Source organism: Pistacia vera, unplaced genomic scaffold (genome assembly GCF_008641045.1).
Source record: "Pistacia vera cultivar Batoury unplaced genomic scaffold, PisVer_v2 Contig415, whole genome shotgun sequence".
NCBI classification, from domain to species: domain Eukaryota; kingdom Viridiplantae; phylum Streptophyta; class Magnoliopsida; order Sapindales; family Anacardiaceae; genus Pistacia; species Pistacia vera.
The window spans coordinates 13,895-23,479 of record NW_022196241.1 but is presented as its reverse complement, the minus strand read 5'-3'; positions in this window follow the sequence as shown (position 1 = coordinate 23,479).

The following is a 9,585-nucleotide window of genomic DNA, read 5'->3' as shown; positions in this document are numbered from 1 at the left end:
CCCGAGAGATACGGTTATCTCGTGACTCAACATGGTGACGTACTAGTCTACTAAGACGATGAACCCAGAACCTACGAAGACGCTATATCGGATCCAGATTCCATTAAATGGCATGAAGCCATGAAATCTGTGATGGACTCCATGTACCAGAATCAAGTGTGGTCTCTGGTGGAACCACCTGAAGGGGTAAAACCCATATGGTGTAAATGGGTCTTCAAGAAGAAGACTGACATGGATGGCAACATGCATACTTATAACGCACGACTGGTTGCCAAAGGTTTCAAACAAATTCATGGCATTGACTATGAAGAAACCTTTTCGCCGGTTGCCATGATTAAATCCATCCGGATTATGCTTGCGATTGCAGCATACCATGACTATGAGATTTGACAAATGGATGTCAAAACTGCTTTCCTGAACTGAAACCTTGAGGAGGATGTGTATATGACACAACCTGATGGTTTCATTCTTGATAGTCAAGCTAATAAGGTATACAAGTTGCAGAGATTCATATATGGACTCAAGCAAGCTTCAAGGAGCTGGAACATTCATTTTGATGAAGCCGTAAAAGAATTCGGTTTTATCAAAAACGAAGATGAGCCCTGTGGTTACAAGAAAGTGAGTGGGAGCGCAGTAGTATTCCTAATGTTGCATGTCGATGACATACTTCTGATCGGGAATGATATACCGAACTTGTAGTCGGTAAAGACTTGGTTATCCAAGTGCTTCTCCATGAAGGACTTAGGGGAAGCAGCCTACATCCCTGGAATAAAGATCTATCGTGATAGATCGTGTAGGTTGCTTGGTGTAAGTCAGAGTGCATATATTGACAAAGTACTGAAAAGATTCAGTATGGAAGAATCCAAGAAGGGATGTCTTCCAATGTCACATGGTGTTTATCTATCTAATGAAATGTGTCCTAGAACACAAGATGAGAGAGATAGGATGAAGAGGATCCCATATGCATCAGCAATTGGATCCATCATGTATGCCATGCTATGTACTCGGATTGATGTCTCATGTGCTTTGAGCACTTGTAATAGATATCAATCGGATCCAGGTGAGCGTCACTGGATGGCTGTCAAGAATATTCTTAAGTACTTGAAAATGACTANTTCACAGTGCAATTAAATTTGCTGAGGTCATAGCCTTTTATTTAATTTGTTAGAAAAAATTAAATAAGTGAAATTACATTTAAATATGTGCTCACATATATTTAATTAAATCATCATTATTGTTAAATGTTAATATATAGATTAAATATATATTAGTTGATTTTAATTGAGATAATGATGAAATAAAGATAAATATCTAAATGGGGTTTTTTGGTAACATGGGGTGTTTGGGTTGGAGCCCAAGCCTATTCCATATGGGAATAGGGCAACTAAGTTTTTAACTATAAAAGAAAAGGTTAATTGTAAAATGGGTGGATTTCATTTTTCACTCATTCATTGTAAAAGGAAAAACACAACCCCTTAAACACTCTCTCCCATGGCAGAATTCATGCTTGCCCAAAAACAATTTATTTGATTTTCTTCTTTAATCTTAAAGCTAAGGAGAATCTAGCAAATCCCTCCTTAATTTTTTATGATTGTCTTCGTGTGGACTACGTGGGTTCGATCCTACACTTGGGTCGGTAGCAAAAACGTTCATTGAAAAATTTGGAGGAGCCTCCAAACGTGCATATGTTTCTCTAAACTCATGATTAATTTCTGCAGATTTTTATTTTAACATAAACTGTCAAATTGTACCTTTGATCTTGGCTCAATGGGAACGATCCTTGTTATTACGATTTTTTTTTCCGCTGCATATATGGACCGTTTCCTAATAGTGGTATCAGAGCCTAGGGTACCAAATTTTATAGTTTTTATGTGGATGGTTGATAACATGTATTTGATGATATTATTTTGCCTTATAGAATCTGCCTAAAATATGCCTTAAAAGCATGTTTTAAGAAATTTATTAATCGATTAATTTAATTTGTTGATGATCTGCAAGTTTGGTATATTAGTGATGGATTTTTGGTTGAAATGGGTGTGTATGATTGATTGAAAATCCGTTTGGAGTGTACATGGCTACTGTATGAACAGATCTGGAGCTACAGGTCTGTGTACGCTCGCCGTGGTGATATAACCCATCGCCACAGCGAGCGTTGTTCACGCTGGCGCTAGTGACAAAACTAGCGCTCACCGCGGTGATCGTCCTTTGGACGAGCCCTATACGAAAATAGCGCTCGCCGCGGCGATCATCCTTAGAGCGTGGACGTCAACATAACCAATGCACGCCGTGGCAATATAACTCATCGCCGCAGCGAGCGCATTTCCGAGTGTGTAGGGGCTAAAATATAAAGTTTCAAAACTTTTAGACCAAATTGTAGATCTACAAATTTCAAAAATTGATTGTTTTTGAAATGTATGCTTTGTACTTATTTGTCTATGATGGTGCTGGACATGAGCCTTAGGACTAAGGGTGAAATGTTGTAAAATAAGTTTTGGGGATGTAGGGGTGTGTAATTTCTAAATAAGGTCAGACGTGTCTGCCTCGTTCTCCTCTCCAATTGTACATTCTTCTTTTCTTCATTTCCATCGAATGTAAATCGAGGTTTCTAAATTTATTGATGTAAAGAATTTGGATATTATTACTGTAAAATTTAACATGAATTTTTGTAAGTACTTGACAGAGCCCCCCGCCCCCCCCGCGCAAAGAGCGAAGGCACCATCTTGAAGACTCAAGATGTTTATTACAGGACCACTAGCGTGACCCGAACTCCTATAGGCTCGAGGAAATTGTCGTTGTTTTAGTGGGCCAGTACGCGCACGTATGTATATATGTTTAGAATGTAGGTTATAACATGCCAAAACAATGGAATTTAAAAAGATAATAAGTTGATGAGAAAATAAATAAAAACTATCATAAAGTCATATTTAAGTCACGTATGCCGTCCATCATCATGAGTTTTAATCAAACCACTGTTTGTCGAAACCTTGTCGCCAAAGCGAAGGGTACACTTCTATGAGGTGTAAAATGCATTGGCAATTTGCCTTAATGATGATGGGTCGACTTAAAATGCCGGTTTTGCGTATTCGCCAAAGCGAAGGTTGATAAACGCGTCATAAAACATAGTAGAGCAGTAACAATTTGGGTGTACGTGGGGCATGTAGTGTCCACTCTACTGATAATGAGAATAACACTGAGCAACCTGGTTGGAGCCATTGGATTGTGTGATTGGCTTTTGGCTTTCTCACATTGAGGTTGATAGGAGAGCTATCAACTGGTGTGGATTAGTTGTTGGACTACTAATCAACTCATTTTGGCTTGTTCGCCAAAGCGAAGGTTGAAATGGGCCGGAGGTGGGATATAGTCCATAGGAAGTCAACGGCTTTTCCTAGTTAATAGTGAGGGCTATTGGCTTGAGTAAAATAGTGGGAGCATCGTTTAATAAAGACTATATTAAATAATAATAAACTTTATAAGAATTTATCTTTTCTGCATTGTAGATTACCAAAATGAGCATTATGAAAACTGCGACCGATATTCGAGAAGAAAAACAGGTTGGATGGATCCAATGTCTCAGGCTGGTATCGTAATCTTCGGATTATCAGTCAAGTCAGAAAAGAAATTGTATATCCTTGAAAGCATCATGGCTGAGCTTGATCCTGAGCCACTCAGAAGTTAAGGATACTTATCAAAAGTTCCTTAATGATGCTGATGAGTTCAATGCTTGATGTTTAGCATCAATGACAACTATGCTGCCAAAAGCAGCATGAGAATATGGATGCTTCTTCCATTATTCTACATCTCAAGGAGCTTACAAAACAAATGCTCGCGACATGGAGGTACAAGGTGTCGAAAGCACATGTTTGGGAGTCGTTGACTGAGGGAGCCCAGTTGGTCATCATGTGCTAAGATGATCGAGCACATAGAGAGGATTGAGAATTTGGGATGTGGGCTTGGATGCAGAATTACAAATGGATTTAATTCTGCAATCCTGCCTGACTTTATGCTCCGTTCATAATGAATGTCAATATGAACACATGAAGAAAACCATGAGAACTCTTAAACAGCTGAGAACTGTAGAGCAGGACTTGAAAAAGTCCAAGTCTAATACTGGTTTGCCAATAAAGCAAAGGATAACGGCAAAGGTAAGGCCAAGGCCAAACCCAAGCCCAAGCCCAAGCCCAAGCCCAAGCCCAAAGGGACAGGTAGCTTTGGGCCTGAAGTGGATAGGAAGGGCAAGTAGGTCTGCTTCTTTGTGGCAAGCCTGGGCGATGGAAGGAACACTGCAAGGCTTTCCTCGCAAGCAAGAAGAGGTCAGATGCTACGATCAGGTACTTTATGATTGAGATTAATTCTCCCCTCACATCTTGGGTCATGACACAGGATGTGGTACTCACATTTGTATGATGTGCAGGGACTAAGGCAGAGTGAGTGCTGCAAGGGAGAGGGTGACTACGAGTTGGAAATGGACACTGTGGCTGCATTGGCTGTAGGAACTTACTGTTTATGTTTGCTACGGGCTTCGTATGGAACACATACTGTTATCAGGTACCTTCTATTTCGAGAATATTATTTCAGTATCTGCTTGGATAATATAGGGGTCATTTTGAGATATCTAATGGATGTTGTCCTCAGTTTGATGGTATTCTATTGGAATTGCAAGGTTATATAAGGGATATATGATTCTTGATTTAACAAAATAATTTCTCATATTGAAACTAAGAAAGCGTAAACATAGCGAAATAACATATCTCTGGCAGTAGATGTGTCATGTTAATAGACCCGCATGCAAACTCAAAGGGATAGAGTTTTGGACCCTTTGACTTTCAGTCATTTGAGGTATGTGAGTCATGCTTGTTAGGCAAGAGGACAAGTCTCCCTACACAGGACAAGGCGAAAAGGTACTGAGCTGTTCAGGCATCATCCATAGTGGGTACGGGTCCACTAACAGTTAAGGCCAGAGGTGTGGATATTCATACTTCGTCGCATTACTAATGATTTCATTAGATATGGTTCGTTATACTTATGAGAAATAAATGGAAAGCCTTTGATAAATTCAAGACATAAAAAAAGAAAGTACATAATATATTGGGCAAAAGTATTAAAGTTCTTCGGTGCGGACAAGGAGGTGAATACTTAAGCTTAGGGTTTTCAGAGTACCTGAAGGAATTCTGAGATAGTATCACAATCCACCTCCCTTATACACCCCAACACATGAGGGTTGAACAAGGAGGAACAGGACCTACTTGACATGTTAGCTCCAGATGAGTTTGTAGTGATTTAACTGCATGTTCTAGGGTTTATGCCCTAGAGACTACGATCACGTTTGAACCGCGTAGCCATAAAGTCTGTAGATAAGACTCCCTATGAGCTATGGAGTGGGCGAAAGCTCAATTGTCTTATCTAAGGATTGTGGGGTGTGAAGCTTATGTTAAGAAATTGACTCGAACAAGCTGGACCCAAAATCCTATAAATGTATATTGTGGGGTATCCAAAGCAGAACAAAGGATACTATTTATACCACCCCAGAAGAGCACAAAAATTTTTGTTGCTTTGATCGGGTGTCTTCCTAGAAAAGAAATATTTTCTAAGAAGTACTAGTGGGAGAAAAGTAGTGATCGATGAAGTTCTATAAACCACAAGACATACTAGACGAAGGACGGATGATGTGCCACAAGAAGTGGTTAAACATAAGAGGAGGTTACTCCACCAACTGTGGATAAAGTGAACTACCTCAGGTAGCATAGGAGCTACGTAGATTCTAGGAGAGTACGCCATGTGCCCGAGAGATCGGTTATTGTGACTCAAATCGGGATACGTACTAGTCTACTAAGACGATGAACCAGAAACCTACGAAGCCGATATCGGATCCAGATTCCATTAAATGGCATGAAGCCATGAAATCTGTGATGGACTCAATGTACCAGAATCAAGTGTGGTCTCTGGTGGAAACCACCTGAAGGGGTAAAAAAACCATATGGTGTAAATGGGTCTTCAAGAAGAAGACTGACTGGATGGCAACATGCATATTAACGCACGACTGGTGCCAAAGGTTTTCAAAAAATTCTGGCATGACTATTGAAGAACCTTCGACGGGTTGCATGATAAATCCATCCGGATTAGCTTGCGATTGCAGCAACCAGGACTATGAGGATTTGACAAATGGATGTCAAAATGCTTTCCTGAACTGAAACCTTGAGGAGGAGTGGTATATGACACAACTGAGGTTTCATTCTGATAGTCAAGCTAATAAGGTATACAAGTTGCAGAGATCTATATATGGACTCAAGCAAGCTTCAAGGAGCGGAACATTCTTTTGATGAAGCCGAGTAAAGAATTCGGTTTATCAAAAACGAAGATGAGCCCTGTGGTTACAAGAAAGTGAGGGGAGCGCAGTCGTAAGTATAGTCCTAATGTTGCAGTCGATGACATACTTCTGACGGGAATGTCATACCGAAATTGTAGTCGGTAAAGACTTGGTTATCCAAGTGCTTCTCCATGAAGGACTTAGGGAAGCAGCTACATCCCGGAATAAAGATCTATCGTGATAGATCGTGTAGTTGCTTGGTGGTAAGTCAGAGTGCATATATGACAAAGTACTGAAAAGATTCAGTATGGAAGAATCCAAGAAGGGATGTTCTTCCAATGTCACATGGTGTTTATCTATCTAATGAAATGTGTCCTAGAACACAAGATGAGAGAGATAGGATGAAGAGGATCCCATAGCGATCAGCAATTGGATCCATCATGTATGCCATGCTATGTACTCGGATTGATGTCTCATGTGCTTTAGCACTTGTAATAGATACAATCGGATCACAGGTGAGCGTCACTGGATGGCTGTCAAGAATATCTTAAGTACTTGAAAATGACTAAGGATATGTTCTTGGTTTTGGAGGGGAAGATGAGCTCACATGTAAGAGGATACAGTGATGTTAGTTTCCAAATGGACAAGATGATTATCGAGTAATCATGGTTGTATTTTGTCCAATGGCGTGCGGTGAGCGGGAAGAGCTCCCAGCAAAGCACTGTAGCGGACTTTACAATGGAGGCTGAGTATATTGATTGTCAGATACGACCAAAGAGGCAGTCTGGATTAAGAAGTTCATCTTGAACTTGGTTGGTTCCCACGATTGTTGATCCTATAGACATCTATTTGTGACAACAATGGAGCAATGCTCAAGCCAGGGAACCACGGTCTCATCAAAAGTCTAGACACATACTCTGACGATTCATCTCATCAGAGAGATAGTTGAGAAGGGCAGACGTGCGATAGTAAAGTGCATATGACGACAATCTCACAGATCCACTGACAAAGCTCTGTCACAGCAAAGATGAAAGGCACTTGAGATCATTGGTATTAAATGCATGAATGATTGCTATAGTGAGTGGGAGATTGTTAGATAGATGCCCTAGAGCAATCAATTATGTAGAATTTACTCTTATTGTAATATGTTCATTAATCAATAAAGGCATTTATTTATATCGCTAAATCATTATTTTGCAATATGTATTGATATATCCTTAGAATGGTAGGGCGTGACGAGGGTATCAAGTATTTCAAATCTTGATAGTGAGAACCTATGAGCATAATTGGTGGCCATTCTAGAAACGTCCGCAGCCCTAGTATTATTCTGAAGTAGGGCACAGATAATACGGTAACGCTATGTAGGTTGAAAGACCCTGTCGAAAGGCAGTGACTGATCTCACTTGTCGAGGTTGTTTGGTGACAACCTGGTGCAACACATGGGTGCTTGTGTAGGCGAATACACGCAGCAAGTTCACTGGACTGACCCACCAAAGGATTCCATTATGGATGGTAACCCCAGTGTCTATGGAACAAATCCTTAACGAATGGTGGTACATGTGATCTTAGACTTGAGCTCACTAGAGCGCCTGTGCACCGATTGGTGGTAGTTTGACATAGCTAACGTAGTTCTATTCAGAGTGTGTCAATAGGGTGATTGGCTTGCATCAAGAGTGTATCAGACTATGTGGATTGATAGAGGATTCTCACTCTGGTACGGGAGAAGTATATCCAAAGCGCAATTAGTATTGGCAATGACACTAAAACTGGGCCACAGTGGATGAGTTGTTGCTCTATCCAGATTTATATATAGGTCATGGTCCAGAAATGAATGCATAATATCGAGAGTAAACCGAAGGTTGACACTATTTCTATGCCTTTGTCTCGTAGAGATAACGGATGAATGAAAGGATTGAATTTACGGTAACCATATCGTGACAGGTAGCTTTTGCTGAATCGAATCTATTGGATGGCCATGATGCTGCTAGGGGCCAATCTTGGTTGTGTGTGAGACGATTATTGAGTTAATCGCGATACTATACACTGTCGGTATGATGAGGAGCCTATGGGTCACATACATAAAACGATGATTTAAGACTCAAGAAGAAAGAAGGGCGTTTTTCGTCTTTTGGGCCAAAGGGTATTTGGTAATTTCCAGTGCAATATTTGCTAGGTCGTAGCCTTTTATTTAATTGTTGAAAAAATTAAATAGTGAAATTATATTCGACATATGTGCTCGCAATATTAATAAATCATCATTATTGTTAAATGTTAATATATAGATTAAATATATATTAATTGATTTTAATTGAGATAATGATGAAATAAAAATAAATATCTAAATGGGAGTGTTTGGTAACATGGGGTGTTTGGGTTAGAGCCCAAGCCTATTTCATATAGGAATAGGGCAACTATGTTTTTAACTATAAAAGAAAAGGTTAATTGTAAAATGGGTAGGTTTCATTTTTCACTCATTCATTGTAAAAGGAAAAACACAGCCCCTTAAACACTCTCTCCCACGGCAGAATTCATGCTTGCCCAAAAACAATTTATTTGATTTTCTTCTTTAATCTTAAAGCTAAGGAGGATCTAGCAAATCCCTCAGTTTTTTGTGGTTGTCTTCGTGTGGACTACGTGGATTCGATCCTACACTTGGGTCGGTAGCAAAAACGTTCATTGACAAATTTGGAGGAGCCTCCAAACGTGCGTATGTTTCTCTAAACTCATGATTAATTTCTGCAGATTTCTATTTTAACATAAATTGTGAAATTGTACATTTGATCTTGGCTCAATGGGAACAATCCTTGTTATTATGATTTTTTTTTCCGTTGCGTATATGGACCGTTTCCTAACAGCTTGTACTTAGGCCCAACCCGTTTTTCAATTAGCTAGGGTTTTCTTTTAGGATTTGTTGCTTATAAAAGGAGCAGCCATGTTATTTTTGGGGACAGATTATTATCAATTGAAGTTTATTTCAGAAAGCTAATTGCTTTGTCTTCTTGTGTTCTTGATTGAATGCTAGAATCTCAACTTATCAAAGGGAGTGATCAACCTTTGTGGCGTCTCAAGATTAGGGTTTTAAGGACTTAGTTTCCTTAGGGTTCTAATTCGATCATCCTCAACACGTTCCTAGCAAAACAATTTGTTCCTATTCTATCACATTTTATTATGATAATTATTTTTTGCTTTTTATAAGTTTGGTAGGTTTGGTTGAGTGTGAAGAATGTGGTGAAAAAGTTGCCCTTAGCACTTTGGCATTAGTCTTTGGGAAATCTCTTGAA